We start from the raw sequence: 17,879 nt of genomic DNA, 5'->3' as shown, positions 1-17,879 counted from the left end.
AAAAAAAAAAAAAGAATAAAGGCTGAAAAATTTTAAAAAATTAAAGAAAAATTGACTCTCTCAGAAGGCTCAATATATTTTCTATTGAAAATTTTGTATATTATAGTGTTGTTATGGTAATACACAGAGGTTTAATTCCCAAATTGGTTGAATACAACATTACCAAAAAAAAAAGAGAGAAATTTTTAATAGAAATATGTGAAGAACATAGTTATAATAATAACAACGCATACAATGACTAGGTCGTTTCAACATAACGGCAATTAACCGAACCATACTTCCAATAATAAGCCATTCCATAGAGAACAATAGATTGGTTTTCTTCATCCCCTCAGACTTCAGCACCAACATGTTAGATATGACTGTTATTGTTCTGACGAAGTTCTCTCTTTTTCAACAAGGAATGGTTTGAACATCATCAGAACTCCAAGCGCTGCTATTAGTTTCAGCACAAAAAATGCCATATGAGGACCTGCACTTAAATGCCCCACAGTAAGTGAAGTGAGCTTACAATAACGCAGTTAATTATATGAAATAAAAGAAAGAGATGGATGGTCTAAATTAGTTAATTTTTAGGAGAAGAGGAAATATTTTAATGGGGGCGCACTGTTCACAGGCCTTTGTATTCAATAAATAGGTAGGGTCATAAACCCTAGAATGTACAAGTGAATGCCACGTATGTACTGTATAATAGCTACAGAAGACTCTAGAATATTAAATCACATATTGCTATTTACAATTGGGCCTATTGCTAATGGGCTTGGACTGAGGACAATATACTACTTTAACATTCCCCCTCAAACTGGGCCTAGGGGAGATTATTAGGCCCAGTTTGTCTCTGAACATGAGGAACTTCGACGGAGAGAGTGCCTTGGTAAATAGATCGGCCAACTGATCAGAGGAAGGAATATACTGAACACGCAATTTTCGATCAAGTACTCGATCTCTCAGATAGTGTATATCAAGCTCGATGTGCTTTGTGCGAGCGTGATAGACAGGATTTGAAGCAAGAGCTAAGGCACTTAAATTATCACACCAGGCGATCGGAGGATTCTTCAATCGAACGCCGAACTCACCTACGAGAGATTGAATCCATGCCAGTTCAGTTGCAAGATTTGCAAGGGCTCTGTACTCAGATTCAGCGCTTGACCGAGCTACGACTTGCTGCTTCTTAGCTGACCAAGAGATGAGAGAGTCACCGAGGAATACACAGTACCCGCTTATTGATCTACGATCATCCGGGCATACAGCCCAATCAGCGTCGGTGAAACCTTGCAAGGTAAGATGATTACTGGGTTTTACATGCAAAGCCAGATTGGTAGTTCCCTTGAGGTATCGCAGTATTCTCTTGAGCGCCTGCCAATGTATATCAGTGGGTTGAGATAAAAATTGACTCAATTTGTTTACTGCAAAAGTAATATCCGGCCGAGTATTGATCAAATACTGTAGTGCTCCAATAGCTTGTCTATATAGTGTAGGATTCTTCAATGGAGTCCCATCTGATTTTGAGTAATGCTTATTTACCACCATAGGAGTCGGAACAGGGGAGCAATTTGCCATACCGAATTTCTCTAGGATATTCATGATATATTTTTCTTGTTTTAAGTATAGCCCAGTAGCATCTCTGTAAGTCTCTACTCCAAGAAAATGATGTAGTTGTCCCAAATCCTTTAAGGCAAAGCGTGAGTTGAGCTGCTTGATGAATAATTCCAGGATTTGATTTGAATTTCCAGTCACAACAATGTCATCAACGTATATCAGTACAAAAATGACAAACCTTTTCTCTTTGATAAAGAATAAAGAGGTATCACTCTTTGAATGATTAAAACCCCAGGAGAGCAGAGTAGATTTTAGCTTATCAAACCAGGCTCTAGGTGCTTGCTTCAGTCCGTACAGAGCTTTGTTTAGAAGGCACACATGATTAGGAAATTTTACTGACACAAACCCCTCAGGTTGCTTCATGAGAACTTTTTCTTGCAAGTCTCCATTTAAAAAAGCATTATTGATGTCTAGCTGCCTTATTTGCCAACCGAAAGTCACAGCCAGAGTAAGGACAAACCGTAGTGTTGCTGTCTTTAGAACAGGACTGAAAGTTTCATCAAAGTCTATGCCTGGACATTGTTGAAATCCCTTTGCTACGAGTCTGGCCTTAGGTTTGAAAACTGAGCCATCTGTATTTGTTTTCAGTCTAAACACCCATTTGCAATCCACTAGCTTTCTGTGTCCTTGATAAGGCACCAATTTCCATGTGTTATTTCTGATTAAGGCATTGTACTCATCTAGCATTGCTTTTCTCCAATCTTCTGATTTTAGTGCTTTTGCAACACATGTAGGTTCTTTGAGAATAATTGGATCTGTACTGACAACACCAACATAGGGCTCCTTGGGTTTGTAAATACCCATTCTGCTTCTGGTTACCATCGGATGTCGCACTGGAACTAGAGCTGTATCATTTGAAGAAGGAGAGGTGGATGGTGAGGAGAAGTCGGATGATGAACTTCCTTCTACTGCTGTATGTCTGATTGGTGATGGTTGATGATTGTTTGAGTCTGACATGGATGGGTTTGAAGACTGAGTTGGAAGCTGGCTCTGGCGTCTTGAATCCTCAGCAACAAATTGTGGTTGAGTAGAAGTTGATAGTGATGGCAGTGTTGAATTCTGAGGATCACTATGTTGATTTCCTGAATCTGAAATTTGACATTCAACTGGATAGGAGGAGACAATTGATTTGAAGAATTCCCTCGGATGCACCATCTCTTCAGGTAACCTTCTTTTATTTGTAAATCCTGCAGAGAAAGGAAATTCATTTTCATTAAAAACAACATCTCTAGAGATATACACTCTTCCATTTGAATCCAGACATTTGTAACCCTTATGAGAGTTACTGTAACCAATGAAAACACATCTAGTGGTTCTGAATTGCAGTTTGTGGTTGTTGTAGGGTCTAAGACATGGATAACAAGCAGACCCAAATATCTTCAGAGATTCATAATCAGGAAGTTTGCAGAATAATCTCAGATAAGGTGAGCCTCCTCCTAAAACAGGTGTTGGTAGCCTGTTTATTAATTCTGCTGCTGTATGGAATGCCTCCCACCAGTAGAATAGAGGCATTTTTGCCTGTGCCAGTAAGGTTAATCCTGTCTCAACTATATGCCTGTGCTTCCTTTCAGCTCTACCATTTTGTGGTGAAGTGTGAGGACATGAGTGCCTAAAGTGAATTCCAGATTCTTGCAACAATGTAGTGAAACTTCTATATTCACCACCCCAATCACTTTGCACTATTTTTATTTTGCTGTCAACTGTTTTTCTGCATAATTTTTGAACTGAGTAAATGCATTTAGAGCTTCATCTTTAGATTTCAAGGGAAAAATCCAGGTATATCTGCTGTAATCATCTAGGAAGAGTATGTAGTATCTAAAACCATTCATAGAAACTAGTGGGGCTGGTCCCCAAAGATCTGTATGTATAAGCTCTAGTAGTTTGGATGCACGGGAGGTTGAAACCTTAAATGGTAGAGAATGCATTTTTCCATATTTGCAAGATTCACAAAAAAAGGAGTCATCTTCATTTCCAGAAGTAACTTTTAGATTACATTCACTAATAAGCTTGTTCAGAATTCTATTGCTAGGATGACCAAGTCTAAAATGCCAAGAACTTTTACTAAAATTTTTAATCCTAGATGCTGAATCTTCAGCTTCTTTTTCTGCTACGTAGACTAGAGCTGCTGTCCCATCTTTCTTCTTGTCACAGATTCTGAACATACCACCATCAATCTGTTTTCCCTGAAGCATAATTTCCCCTGTTTCCTGGTCCTTCACACAAACACCACGTTTGTTAAATATCACATCAGCATCATTGTCACAAGCAACTTTGTAGACACTTAGAAGATTCTTTTTGATTTTAGGAGTGTAAAGAACATTATTCAGTTTAAGCTTCCTTTGACCAATATTCTGGACACTGGCCGAACCTATTTTTTTCAACTTTCAGCTTAAAGCCATCACCAACAGTAATATTCATCTTACCAGAGGGAGTAGCAGAATCATCAAGTTTGGCTAGATCCTTAGTGACATGACTTGTTGCTCCACTATCCATGTACCAGGAATCATCATTAATAGTCTCTGGAGTTGCCCAATAAGCATTTTCGAAATCAGAATAGGAACTGGCACCTTTGTTGACTTCAGTTTTCTTGGTTCTAGGTTTGACAAAACTTCTATCATAGCGATGAAAGCAAGTCTCCACTGTGTGACCCACTTTATCACATAGCTGGCATCTGGGAGGAACATCATCATTGTTGTAGTTGAAGCGTCCACGGCCTCTGTTGCTTCTGCCTCTGCTTCTTCTGTTACGGTTTCCTCTGCCTCCACGCCAAGAGTATCGTGGAGCAAAGTTGTCTTCAGCTCTAGCAATGTTCACCACGGTTGAGTTTAAAGATAGCTGGGACAGTTGATTGAGTTGATCCATTCTGCTCTCATAAGTATACAGCGAGGTCTGCATATCAAGCCAGCTCAGATCATCAGCTTGGTGAGAAAGCTGAACCACAATGGGATTGTATTCAGCGTCAAGACCGGCAAGGGCTTGAATGATGAGATCTGGAAGTTGCATAGGACTTCCAGCAACAGCAAGTTGATCTGCCAGGGCTTTCATTTTGGACAAATATTCACTCATTCTCATGTTTCCTTTCCTGATGCGTTGCAGCTCAGATCTAAGCATGAGAAGGGTTGATTTAGTACACGCACCAGCCATTTGCTTTGCAGCAGCCCAAAGTCCTGCTGAGCTTGAAACATTTGTCATCTCGGATGATACTTCCAAGGTCATTGTGTTGAGTAGCCATCCAAATAGTAGCTGATCTGCTGACACCCATTCTTCAAACTCTGGATTCAGCTTTGATTCATTTCCTTCAGTGAGAAACTGAGGAGGGCATTTCTTAGTGCCATTGATAAAACCCTCCAGCTTGTACCCCTTGATTATAGGCAGAACGTGAATCACCCAGACTGGATAATTTGTCCTATCCAGCTTGACCGAACAGCTTTGGGTCAGGGTGTTATTTTTCTCAGTCAGCTTTGCAATCAATGACGCGGACACCGAGGAGCTTCCTGCAGTCTGTGAGCTGGAGTCTGTCATGGCTATTTGCCTTTGCAGCTCTGATACCAAGTTAATTTTTAGGAGAAGAGGAAATATTTTAATGGGGGCGCACTGTTCACAGGCCTTTGTATTCAATAAATAGGTAGGGTCATAAACCCTAGAATGTACAAGTGAATGCCACGTATGTACTGTATAATAGCTACAGAAGACTCTAGAATATTAAATCACATATTGCTATTTACAATTGGGCCTATTGCTAATGGGCTTGGACTGAGGACAATATACTACTTTAACAAAATTTTGGAGGACTTGGTGTAGAATTTGGAATCAGTCTATTTACAAGAAGTTTCCTTTAGATCTACGTGTTACTCGACTGGAAGGAGAATAATTTTATATATCGATAATCACCTAATATTAGATAATATTAATTCTAATGTTCCTGTAAAATAAATGCATGCATCTGTTAACCCTACGTCTCAAAATTTCTGGGCCTGTCATTGTCAAACAACCATGAAAAGATTCAGCACAGACGGTGCTAAGCTTCATACCTGGGAGGAAAGAAGCATCTAACCGCTTTTCTGACCAGCTTAGTCTGCATTGACCGAGATAATAATTAGTGAACAACAGGTAAGTTTTAAAATAGGATTAAAAAAGTACCTAGCACCTCAATTTTTTTTTAGAAACATCTACCACCCCAATCTTTTTTTCATACAATTTTACTCACCATCTATTTTTTTAGTGCAATTTAACCCAATTCTAACAGATCTCCTAACGTCTGTTAAGAAATTTTTTTTTATAAGTCCACATTAGCACGACTAAGAGGATAAAAATTGACAGATAATACAAAGAAGGGAAAAAATAAACTGAGCCCGTGCACCTGCTTTGCAAGCACCAGAAGCCCACCTGTTTGTGCAATTGGGAACACTAGCATCTGGTGAAGGAGAAGGCAACAAATCAGTGCGAGGAAAGTTGTCTTCATTTTGAAAGGTAACAACCTTACTTTTGTTTTCCTTGTATGGTCCCATGTTTGAAATCGGGTTTGCTAAAAGGGTTTTATAATCAGAAAATGACAGGAGATGCGAACCTAGGAGATGATGTGGAGCTGGATGAAGATGATATGGCGTGGGATGAAGATGATGTGGCGTTCGATGTGTCAGCTGCCAAAGATGATATGGCGGTCCATTTGTCAGTGACTGAAGATGATCTGGAGACTGTCGATTGCCCTGACGTCAATGTAGGGACAAGGAAGCTTCGTCGAGGAACAAGATATGAAGTTCAACACATTGGTAAGGCTCATATAGTTGAAAGAATTTCTAAAGTAGTTTGATAAGGATGATCAACTACATTAATATTATGATGAATTCGAATGATAAGAGTTTATTCAATGAAAGGTTGCTTCTTCTTTTCTTTTTCTTTTTTTTTTCCATCTTTACACTTGCATAAATTTCAGAAATATATTGAAGAGTAAGGCAGACAAGTGAGACCGAGGAACCACATTTGAGTTGCTGTTATATACAAGGAAGAGCTACCTTCCACAAGGCCAAGAGAGGAGAATTGCACTTACTAGTGATGGTGCCATGGTCTCACAATCAAGTCAGCTTCCATTCAATCCACCGGGTCTAAAATGGATGGGACAACCATGCTTGACTGCCTCACAATTACAAGCCCAAAGACAAAAGAAGATTAGTTTGCAGACATCTAACTCAAAAAGTGCTGGCATATAGAATTTGGTCTCAAAAGATGTAAATTTTACGCTGTTATATTTTGGTATCATGGGACCATTTGTCATTTTTTGATATACAAAGGCTGTTGCCTTTTTGGTCCATGAATTATGTCATTTTTTTTTTGAAAATGACCTTATATGTGTTTAATATACAGGTGTATGGTTAATCTGAAATTTTAAATGTTCACGGCATCGGTTTTGTGTATGAAAATGGAATCAAGTTTCCCAATATTCTTTTAGGCTTCTGTAATTTGATAATTAAGTTCCTCCATTACATCATTAAATAGAAGAAACTCTTGTCCATTGGTTGCGACTAACTTGTTTTGCTGATCAAATATCTGGCTGTGCTCTTTTAGTCCGTGATTACCATGATAAATCAAGCTATTGGAGCTGATGGAGTTGTTAGTCAAGAATGCAAGGCCTTCTCACTTTTTGCTGTGATGCCAAATCTGGTCACATTGGATGATGAATTTTCTTGCGGCCTTCTCACTTCTTTAGGAAGAACCAAAGAAGATTTGCTCCCAAATTGGATGTGTGCTTTTGACAATGCTCACGGGGATTTTCAATTATGGTCTCTATCTAAGATCAAATGTCATTCTCAAATATGTACTCGAGAAGACTAGTCTAATATGTATTCAAGAAGATCAGTTCTCAAATATGTATTCAAGAAGACCAATTCTCTAATTTATATTCAAGAATTGGAGCACATTCTCGATGTTTGACTAACCGGCTCCAATGCTTGCTAAGATCGATTTTACCTTAGTAATGGAGATTTTTTATTCACTGTCTTCCTCACGACCTTTGTTGCTGGAATTTGCAATTCATTTAGGGATCCAATGCTTGCAAAGTCAAATTGCTCTCTAAAACAAAAGAGACGGAGTATGAAGGAAAACAAAAGTAAAATTTCAAAGTAAGGTTGTTACCTTTCCAAATCAAGACAACTTTCCTTGCACGAATTTGTTGCCTTCTCCTTCACCAAATGCTAGTGTTCCCAATCGCACAAACAGGTGGGGTTTCGGTGCCTGTAGAGTGGGTGCACGAGCTCGGTTTGTTTTTTCCCTTCTTTGTATTACCTATTAATTTTAATCCTCTTAGCTGTGCTGATGTAGACTTATAAAAAAAAATTTCTTAACAGATGTTAAGGGATCCATTGGACTTGGTTAAATTGCACTAAAAAAAATAGATTGTGGGTAAAATTATACTGAAAAAAAAAAAAATTGGGGTGGTGGGTGCTCTTGGAAAAAAAAAAAAAGATTGGGGTGCTGGATGTCTTTTCACCCTTTAAAATATTATACATTGCAAAAACAAAACAAAAAACAAAAAAAATTAATCCACGTGTTCATGTGAGGAAGCGTAGCCCACTAATGGAATTTCATTTGAATAGTTTTCACCGGAAAAACTACATATTCCTCTGATCTTATCATAAAGACATTTTTAACATGTTTTATACATACTAAAAAAAATTTTAACTGTATTAACTCTTTATTGAAATATAACAACTTTTCAACTTTACTCTTATTTAATATATACACTTTTAAAAAAAATAGCTATCTACACCATAATAAATAAAAAACAAAGTAGTACATTTATACTAAAAATTTAACGAGATGACTTAGAAATATCACTAAGAAAAACTTTCTCTCTCTACTTTATGATAAATAATGAAAATTAAATGCACAAACTCATAACATTAAAATTATCTTTAAAGTCTCATTAACCTCTAACCAATCTACACTTACAATTTTTTTCCTTTTTGCACCAATTGTTTTTCTTTGATACTCCTCTGATCTTATTTATAGGACACTTTTAACATGTTTCACACAACAACAAAAAAACCTTAAATTGTATTAATTCTTCTTTAAAATATAACAACTTTTCAAATTTTCTTTTATTTAATATATATACCTTTGAAAAAAATAACTATCTATATTATAATAAATAAAGAACAAAATAATACATTCACACTAAAAATTTAATGAGATGACTTATGAATATGACCAAAACAAGCCTTCTCTCTTTGCCTTATAAATAGGATTAAAGAAGCATATAAAATAGATACAAGTTAGATAAGTTGTTTTAGACCCAAGGCAACACACAGAAATTGGTAGATGCTTAATAACAAAGGACTACATATCACATATCAGAATCGATCCAAAGCGAACTTTTGCTAACAAATTCCCACTAAATTTGATATGTCATATGACAAGTTCAAAAAATAAATGAAAAGTAAACTTACACTGCACCCCCTCCAGCAGGGCCAACTGCGTTGAAAACTGACACGCCAGTCATAGCAATGCCATTAGCTATTCCCCTTTGGTGTTGTTCCTGTTTTTACAAATAAAACATGACAAATTAGTCCAACTCAGTCATGAAAATCCCCCAATTTTTTTTAAAAAAATAATGAATTGAACTAGGAAAATTTTACCACTGCTTTGTTTTGCAGAATGAATAAACCAGTAGTAATGGTTGCCTGGCAAAATGGCAAAATTTACAGTCAGGCAAGTTCATAATGTGCATGGGACTTTGTGAAGGAGACAGTGTTCTGTTTTTAGCATTTTCATACTTTATGGGCTTGATTGCCCCTTTAGCCTCTCTAGTTTCTTTATTGTTACAATTTAGTCCTCCATTTTAGTTATCTATCAGTCATTTACCATCAAAATGCATTCTGAAAAACAAGCCATGCACTTACACAGAGACAAACTGCATATACTTTTATATGTAGGACATTCCACAGATTGCGTTTACTTTTGCTAAGTAATTTTACAGACTGAAAATTCAAATAATAACGATTCAATGGCCACCATTTTACTCCATCAATATTATCACTGTGGTTGGTAAAATCAAAGAGCAGGTGTACTTACACAGAGAAAAAATATAAGGACAGAAGCAATAGTTATCAATAGGTCCTGTGTGAAGCCAGATAGCAATGCTATGAAAGGGTGACTTTGCAAGATAGGTATGGATAAAGCCTGCATATGGTACCCAAAAAACAACAGTACAGTTTAAAAAACACGAGACAACAAAAATGCTGAATCATAGTAATTTTTCCATGAAAGAGAAAGCTAACTGCTGAAATGTGACCTAGTCTCACGGTTCCACAAGCTTCCTCCAAAAATGGATAAAGGAAGACTTGGTAGACCAACAGACTGAAGCCCAACCAGTTGAGCAAAGGTCAGACTATTCAGCATAATTGTTGCATGTCTCTAAAGAATCTTCCTTAATTTTGGCAATTATGATAACAGAAAAATTGCTCAACAAGATTGGTTCACATAATATATTAATATTTGGGGAAGGAAGGTTAGGATGGAAGCACATTTTACAACATCTATTATCCAAAAATTCATAGCCATCAAGGATGTACCTGATATTGAAAGAACATTACCAACATTATCTGTTGTATAGCCTAAATCCCCCAGCTTTAGAGGACTGACAGCCCCTAAGGAGAAAACCTGCAGAAGTAAATAAGTGCTAACTGATAGTCTACAAGATGAAAGATTAAGTCTTCATTTTGCTCCGCAAAAGATGGTGTCACTATCAACTTGATACACCATGAAGTTTTTGATTCACTTAAGTGCTTGAGAAAATTTCTTTCAACTCTATAGAATATCTCTTGAAGAATTAAAGATGTGGAAAGCATCATTTAAAGTGTCACTTGATAATTAATCACATAATTTTTCAAGAATCAAACTTGGAAATTGTTTTATCTCTGATGAATCTCTTTTTTTTTTTTTTACCACCAATCAGCTAGATTTCAGATTAAAATCAATAAATACAGGTAAGGATAAAAAGATAGAAAGCAAGAAACTCCAAACAACACCCATATTACATGAAATGCAAAACGCTATTTATACTTGAGAAGCACACCTCTGAATAAGCAGTATTATGCAGTGAGAAAACACAATAAACAAGGTTGCTAGACATCAATGGCCAATTCAGGAGGAGGTTTTCATTCCTCTGAACTGTCTTTTCTGTGATTTCATTTTCTGCGGCTTCTGCATCCTCATTGAACTTGTCACTGACATTGTGGTTGTGCAATGTTTCCTGCAGATCAGAAGGTAGCCTTTCAATGAACAATGGTGAGGCCGTTTTACTTGACGGTACCCCTATTGAAGTATGAAAATATTTAAGAGGAGGAAATTCTTTCGCTGACTATGCTTTTTAACAGGGTTTTAAAATCTAAGAAAATGCCGAAAGAATGGGGAGGAAACACTTTAGTACTATATACAAAAATAAGAGGGACATTTAGAATTGCATCAACTACTATGGAATAAAACATATGAGCGGTACCATGAAATCATGGACAAGAATGACTGAGCATAAATTAAGAAATAAGACTTGCATTTCTGATAACCAGTTTGGACTTATGCTAGGATGTTATGCAATAAAAGCTATTTATATCCTGAGGAGGTCAATGGAAAAGCACCAGAGCGGGAGGGAAAAAAAGGAATTTTGGCAATAATAATACAAGCGAATCAGGTTGAGTAGGTTGGCTTTAGCACCAGGAAGAGATAAAAAGGAAGCCCAAGAGGGACATTCAAAGAAGTCATCAATAGCGAGTTTGTGATGACTAAGTTTAATATACTTACGTTGAGGATTTAAGGATTTACAGGTTTGGGCTTGGGCTTGTTCTATTTGTGCTAACCCTTCATACTTATAATTTACAATTACAATTATTCTCAATATTGATGAAAACAGAATTTATGGCTATACATACCTGGAGCCAGATACAGGAAATTAATGCACCAAGCGCCATGGCTGATAATAGAAAGCAGGGCAAGAAGTATGGGAACCTGTAGGTCACTTGTTTTTGGATAAATGAATATCATCATAAATTAGGAATTCAGATTAAATGGCATTCTCAGTACAAAAAGAATAATCTTTTTGTTGTGGATAAGGAGGGGGTCTTCTTTGAGAACTCTGTATATAGATTGAGATTCCCAGGCAAACAAAGAAGAATGACTACATGCCCGTCGCTTGTTTGATTCACTCCAGAACTAAAGAAAGAGGCTCTTTTCTATGCTTTTCTTATGTTTGCTGCACAAGGCAAGGAATAAAGTACCTGAGACAAATAACCTCCCAATGCTGGACCAATGACTAAAGCTGTGCCCAAGCTGAATTAACCTGAAACCAGATCACACTATCCAATTATCATAAAGAAAACGTGCATCCAAGAATCAATAGTAGACCAAAGTAAACTAGGACTCAGTTGAGAGTCCTATAGCATGGTGTTCTTCTGGCAAAGCTTCAGTAGCATAAGCCTAGTGACAGAGTTGATAAGTAGGTGGGAGTTAGAATAAAATGAAACAAGTCTTCTAAAGCAAAAAAATAAAAATCAACAGAATGACTAGTTTTCAAGTACACAAATTGAAACTTCCGATTGAAGGCTGGTTCAGTTCGATGAAAACCAGGAAATTGAATTGGGAATTTTAGGCATTGAATGATACACTTCAGCTCAATTACTGTAGACTCTCAAAGCCAGTGTATCTCGTTTAAGTCCCCCAAGAAGTGTTTCATCTTCAAGATCATCATTGCATTAAGCTCATTAACAAGAAACTAACAGATATGGCCAAATATGAAGTTACTATGACCTTTGTATGTCCAGTTGCCATTAACTATGCACCAAAATGGTACGGTGCTCTGTCATATGTCTGCTTTCAGAGACAACTACTCATTTAACAATCACATAAGAGCTTTGGAGGAGAAAATATAGACAAATTGTACCTTTCATAGCCCAAATATCAACTCATTCAATTTTTAATGGTTGTAGTCTCATACATCTAAAAATGGTACCTTTATTGGTCCAAGCGAACCGTTTAAGCTTCCAAGAATAAATCTTGCGTCAATAGCCATCCACAAAGTTGTGCTAAGGCCAAATAGTGTGTTAAACACAACACTGAAATCATATAGGAATCAATGCCAAATGAACCTTATTGACATAGAACAATAGAGAGGATGGGGTGGGAGATTATGCAAGGGTGGGAGGGATGAAGTTTGGAGAGAAACTAACAAGATAAACTGATATCAACAAGTCTTTCATGCGCAAAAAAAAAAAAGTAACATACAATTAGTGGACGGATATTTGGAGGGAGTACACGTTAAAGGGCGAGAAAAAGATAAAACACAAAATAAATGTAACAAAGTTCCAAGATGCATAAAATAATCTTCCATTTCCTAGGTGTTCAAATCTGCTGCTTCATCATGATTCATGCCCAGAGTAAGCTTTCCACAATTTCATTCCTCCTAGTATTCTTTGTCTTCACCATTATTTGCAGTAGAGCTACAAATAATTCCAAATTAATGGAGGTGTGCTTACACGGCAACAAGGGTTATAACTATAGCATATTTTCGACCATATCGATCAGCAAATATTCCCCATAGAATTGATGTTAAACCTCTGCCAAACATGTATGAAGATCCTACAATATGTTTAAGATGATGCTAAGTGTTTTAAGAACTTCTAAATCCCTCTAATAGACTTCAACAGAATGAATGGACTAAAAGAACCTTACCGACATAACCAGCATAGGAACTGATATCTGCCTCCGTTTTTGCAATGCCAAAATCTCTTACATGCAAGCAAATTTTGTATCAATATTCCATCTGCTATTCTGCATTAGATGCTTGCTCTTACAAGTTATGCAATATAAATGATCATTAAACAATAATAAAAAAAGATTTTATTTCTTGAGTTGTCTCATAACAGATGAGAAAGCGGAAGGCAAACAATACTCTTTCATGATTAAGAATGAAACGTGATCCCAAACTGACTTCTCACCAGTAAAATTAGTTTCTAACCACAATTTTTTGTTTGGAATCGTAATGGAAAAGAAATGAGCTTTATGAAAATAAGTAGTTTTTTGTAGAAGTCGGTTGTGTTTGGATTAGCGGTAAAAAAGAGTCAGATAGTGTAATATGATTTATGTTTGGATTGGGTTTTGCAAAAAAGTCAGTTTGAAAAGCTGAAACTTATTTAGATGATTAATAAAAAAATAAATTTGGATGTAAAATGACTGAAAAGAATATAAATTTTATTATATACAACAAATAAATGTAGATAGCATGGTTATTTTCTATGCAAATGGCGCTTTTTTTGAGGCAAGAGAGAGAGTATCCCATTTTCATAAAACTCATTTTTTTCTCACCCCACCGCGATGCATCCCACAAGCAACAAAAGATGACTTCTACGAAAAGCTACTTATTTTCATAAAGCTCATTTTTTTCCATTGTGATTCCAAACAAAAAAATTGTGGCCAGAAACTAGTTTTGCTGGTGAGAAAAACGTGATTCCAAACACACTCTAAAGTGGTATGCTAAACTATTGCAAGCCTAAATAGAGTTTGTCTCTCATTTGAGGAGGAAAGGTTTTCTGTATCTACCAAGGTACTAACTACCAAATCTTTTAACTTGTACTTTTTCGGTCCTTAATATACAACCTAATTAGAAAGTTAATGTTGATCCTATATGTAAGACCTATTTCACATATTTATTAATTTTTTCTCAAATTAACCCAATTGATATTCCTTTAACAATAATTAATAATCAAGTAGGAGAAGGAATTAAGGAAGATACTTGGAATATTTTAGGAAAAAAACACATATCATATGAGCTCATTTAACTAACATAATTTACTGAAATCAGTAAGACCGGAGGAGTATATATTTGTTATTACAGTCAAAAGCTCCCATTTGGCGCGATTCAAGTGTATCCTTCATAGGCCATTCATGGAAATTTCAAGAAGCAAAGAGCAAATTTGAGCGGACGTTAGAAGAATAGGAGAGCAAACTGCAATAAAAGGACTGTTTGCTGGCACACAAACGATTTATTATAGGTTCTGTAGGAAGCACTGTAGAAAGCAAGAAAGAGCAGATTAGATATTTTGTTGGGTTAAAAAAGCAGGGAAAAAATGACCGAAGAATCTGTGGGCATGAGAGTTGATAGTAGTAAAAAAAAAAAAAAGAGAGAGAGAATTACAATCAGACTTAAGAAAAGAAAATAATTACAAAACAAGTTTTAGAAATTGTTATTTTCCATTCTAAAGCTTGTTATTATATATTGTTTAAATTGTTATTGGAATTTTTTAATCCTTCTTTGAAATCTTATTGTAATGTTTTTTTAAAAAAATTGGGCTGCCAAAAACGGGGCTTTACCCAACTGGTCTGGCATTGGACCATGCGCCCCATCACCAACAACTCCGAAACTTAATTAACATAAGTATTCCCAAAGTGATATCTATTCAAAAACTAATAAATCATTCACCGAGGACTTCTCCATAGAAAAGAAAAGGGAAAATCGAAAAAAAAAAACTGCCAAAATTGAAAAATTACACACAGAAACTTATTCACAAAAATTATTATCATAATCCATACTATTGTTATCAAAACCTATATTAATATTGTAATGGGTCCCTATTCATAATTTTTTTGGGGCTTTTGGCGGTTTTTTTTTGTGATTTTCCCAAAAGAAAAAAGAAGAGCAATAATTATGTATATACACTACTTGGTCCTATTTATAAAGCAGCAAAAGAAGGTTTTTTTTGTCTTATTTATAAGTTATTTCATTAAATTTTTAACATGAATGTATTATTGTATACTTCATTGATTATAGTGTAGATAATTATTTTTTAAAGATATGTATATTAAATAGGAGTAAAGTTAAAAAGATGTTAACAAAAAGTTAATGCAATTTAAAGTTTTTCGTAATATATGTAAAACATACTAGAAATGCCTCATAAATAGAACCAGAGGGTACTCCATCCGATCCTATATATAAACTTCACTTTTGAAGAGGCATTTGGTCCAAAATATAAGTTTCATTTTTTAATTTATCTAAACATTTATTACTTTTTTTTCTATTTTACTTTTAGTTAACTGTATTTAGTGCTCCCTCTTTTTTATTAATATTATCCTCATATATTCTCTTTCATCACTTTTTCATTGATTGCCTCTCTTATTTACTATTTTAATAAATAAGGGCAAATTTTAAAAAAATTATATTTCTGACCTATTTATTATTTTTAACTAATTTTAACTGCTAATTCATTAAAATGGTTCGGTTATTTGAAACTTTTATATAAAACCAGAGTGAGTACTAATTATGGGCTTTTCAACTTAAAGAAGAATTAAAAAAGCACTAAAATTTCAAGCAAATAGTTTGGAAGGATATCTTGAACATAAGGAAATAAAACAATACATTGCAATGCGAAACAAGAGCTAATTCAGTTGGTACGGAGTCAACTCATAAATTACAAGATTGTGAGTTTGAATCCAATTACCGATATGAGAACCTTGTTGGAGGCGTACTCTAGCTTTGGACTCTCCTAAACTTTTTATTATCAGGCAAAAAAATAATATTCCCTCTCTCTTTTTTGGTAAACTACAACTACTATTTCTCTCTTGTTTCTAAATATGATTAATATTTGTAAAATTGTCTTACTGGACTCATGTAAACATTTTATTATCAGGCAAAAAAAGAAAATTCCCTCTGTCCTTTTTTATAAACTACAACTACAATCTCCTTCTTGTTTCTAAATATAGGCAACATTTGTAAGTTGTCTTATTGGACTCACCTAAACTTTTTATTATTAGGCAAAAGAAATAATATTCCCTCTATCTTTTTTTTATAAACTACAACTACCATCTCCTTTTTATTTCTAAATATAGGCGACATTTGCAAGTTATTTGAAATTTTTGTAGAAAATTTTCTGTTTTGTTTCTATTAATTATTTATTTTAATACCCAATATATTTATTGTCTCATTTTTTAAACTATCATCTCTCTCCATTCACATTCTCTCTCTTTCATAATTTTCTTTATTATAATAATTTTTTTATTTTCTTTCTTATATTCTCTTTTTCCCATAAATAAGAATATTTTGAAAAAAGAACTTTTAATTTCTACATATTTATTATCTTTAACTAACCAACTTTTTTATCAATGTGATGGAGTCCAAGGTTATCTATGAAAAGGGAGATCAGAGTACGTTGCTTCGTTCTCCTTTGAAGTGAATGAACGAATCAAACGGAGGCAACTTAGGGGTGTGTTTGGGTGAAACCCCAAACCATGGTTTGGAGAATAAATCACCCAAACACTCCTCCAAAAACCAAAACCATGGTTTTGGGTCAAAACCATGGTTTTGACTCCAAAACCATGGTTTTGGAAAAAGCAAAATTTTTTTGCTTTTGGAGGAAAAAGGGAGAGTGTAAGAGCCTATATAATATGTATCTTGTTATTTTTTTTATAAACATATTTTTTGATAAACATATTTAATCTTATATTTTATAAATATATATACACATTAATTATTTATTAATTATATTATCTTATGTATTATTAATTATGTTGGTAAAAAATATATTATTAACAATTTTATTCCTTCAAATTAAAATATATCATAAAATCTATTTTTTCTGTAATTATCATGTTAACTTATGTCTTTTTTTTAGTAATTTGTATATATAAAAAGTGCTTCTGATAATAACTATCCAAACACTCTCACTTCTCAGAATCACTTTTTTACAAAATCTATTCTTCACAGAATCTATTCTCCCCAAAATCTATTTTCCAGAATCACTTTTCCAAACTACGGTTTGGTTTCATCCAAACACACCCTAGCTCATTAATCTACAGTAATGGTTTAATATGGTAGCTTCAGCAAATTCATCAATCAAAATAGGTCGAAATGAGGGAAGAACTCCAAAACAAGAAGCTCGTCAAAAGTTGATTCTTTAAACTTGACAAAAAATACTTGACTTCCAGAAATAACATATATAAGAAAACCAAATTTGATAATACTTGCCAGTGCACAGAGTCACCATCCATACATTCAGAAGCTACTTTACTGGTAAGCCTCGTTGCATTTCCTTGTGTTGATCCACCTTAAATCCTGGGCAATTCTCATGGTACCGATTCTTCAACAATGGCTGCCTTTTATTGTTATCGCCCGCCATGTTCGTTTCTCTGGACATTCTCCTTTGTGAACCCTTCTGCTATGTTTCTGCTTCAGAAAGCACAATACCAAGAAAATAGAACCAGAGACACTGATCAAAAGTGAGAGCTTTCTGCTGCTTTTCAAGTAA

The 17,879-nt window shown here is 35.0% G+C and overlaps 1 long non-coding RNA gene and 1 pseudogene across 2 annotated transcripts; one reads left to right on the top strand and one right to left on the bottom strand.

Moving 5' to 3' along the window:
- Nucleotides 1-365: 365 nt before the first annotated feature.
- On the bottom strand, nt 366-17,750 carry LOC114738881 (protein ZINC INDUCED FACILITATOR 1-like; annotated as a pseudogene).
- On the top strand, nt 842-4,339 carry LOC114738556 (uncharacterized). 2 transcript variants are annotated; one of them, XR_003739538.1, is made up of 5 exons: nt 842-1,279; nt 2,334-2,762; nt 2,942-3,023; nt 3,171-3,238; nt 3,988-4,339. It is a non-coding gene; the product is annotated as an uncharacterized LOC114738556 (long non-coding RNA). The 2 variants fall into 2 exon arrangements; XR_003739540.1 differs by lacking the exon at nt 3,171-3,238.
- Nucleotides 17,751-17,879: the final 129 nt, after the last annotated feature.

This window comes from Neltuma alba, unplaced genomic scaffold, assembly GCF_004799145.2.
Source record: "Neltuma alba isolate B1F8T4 unplaced genomic scaffold, ASM479914v2 tig00002811_pilon, whole genome shotgun sequence".
In the NCBI taxonomy this organism is placed as follows: Eukaryota; Viridiplantae; Streptophyta; class Magnoliopsida; order Fabales; family Fabaceae; genus Neltuma; species Neltuma alba.
This window is presented reverse-complemented; position numbering and strand designations above follow the sequence as displayed.